This window comes from Rana temporaria, chromosome 1, assembly GCF_905171775.1.
Source record: "Rana temporaria chromosome 1, aRanTem1.1, whole genome shotgun sequence".
NCBI lineage: Eukaryota > Metazoa > Chordata > Amphibia > Anura > Ranidae > Rana > Rana temporaria.
The window spans coordinates 21,627,556-21,628,944 of NC_053489.1; positions in this window are offsets into that span (position 1 = coordinate 21,627,556).

Below are 1,389 nucleotides of genomic sequence, written 5' to 3' on the forward strand. Positions count from 1 at the left end.
GTCAATCAAATAGGAACTCCCAGTCCCGCAGAGGACATACCCGAAAGCCGCAGAGAACATCTATCTCTAAAACCGTATGTACTGCATTGATTAAAAAAAAAACACCCGATTGTGCTTCCCACAATTAGCCTCAATCTAATTTTAATATTTTTCTTTTCGGTTGAACCCCCGCTTTAAGTGTGACCTCATATGTGTTTCTAACTGTAGGGGGCGGGGCTGGACGTGTGATGTCATTAATCGTCTTTCCCTATATCAGAGAACAGATGATCAGTGACACTGCCACAACGAAGAACAGGGAAGGTGTGTATAGTTTGCGGCGATTTTCGCTTGTTCGCGTTCACATATGCGATGTTCGATCCGCCTCCTATTAATTAACATTGAGCAAACTTTGACCCCCTACCTCACAGTCAGCAGACATATTCCAGCCAATCAGCAGCATACCCTCCCTCCCTGACCCTCCCACCTCTAGGGCAGCATCCATTTTAGATTCATTCTGAACCTGCATTCTTAGTGAGAGGAGGGACAGAGTTGCTGCTGCTGATTTTATAGGGAAAGCGCTAGCTAGGCCAGTGTACTCCAGTCCTGAAAGACTCATCTGATCTCTGCTGTTAGAACAGCACCCCAAACAGTTCTTGTTAGGGCTAATCAATCAGTCTGCTTTTTTTCTCTCTGTATTCTGTGGAGAGAGAGAGAGAGAGAGAGAGAGAGAGAGAGAGAGAGAGAGAGAGTATTTTTTTGGAGTTAGATAGAGCAGGCAGGCTAGTCAGTTAATGTTACAGTGTGTAGAGGATATATATACATCCCTGGAGTTGTACATATATCTATACACTGTATAGTTTAGTTAGATTAGAGGTGCAGGGTGCTGTGTAATATAAAGGGGTCCAGTGGTGCAAGGTGCTATGTATAGGGGCTCAGAGCTGTGGGGTGCTGTGTAATGTAAGGGGCCCAGTGGTGCAAGCTGCTGTGTAATATAAAGGGGTCCAGTGGTGCAGGGTGCTATGTAAAGGGGTCCAGAGCTGTGGGGTGCTGTGTAATGTAAGGGGCCCAGGCTCACAGCGTAAACTGTGCCCACCTGTCCAGTGCCACATCTCATCTAAATTGTGTTGGCACAGTTGATAAAATATTAAAACAAAATTCACTCCAATACATAATAGTAGTCATTTGTCTGCCATGGTGTCTTTGCCTCACAGGGTAAACTGTGCCCACCTGTCCAGTGCCACATCTCATATCTGGTGGCACAGTAGCTTGCACGCATGGTACAACTAAACTAATCTAAAAAAAATGACAGGCAGAGGCAGGCCACCCCGCAGGGGCCGTCGTGGTCATGGTGCTGTGATTCCCTTTGGCCCTAGAATAATGCATAGTGTTCAGAGGCCACGTACCCTGAAC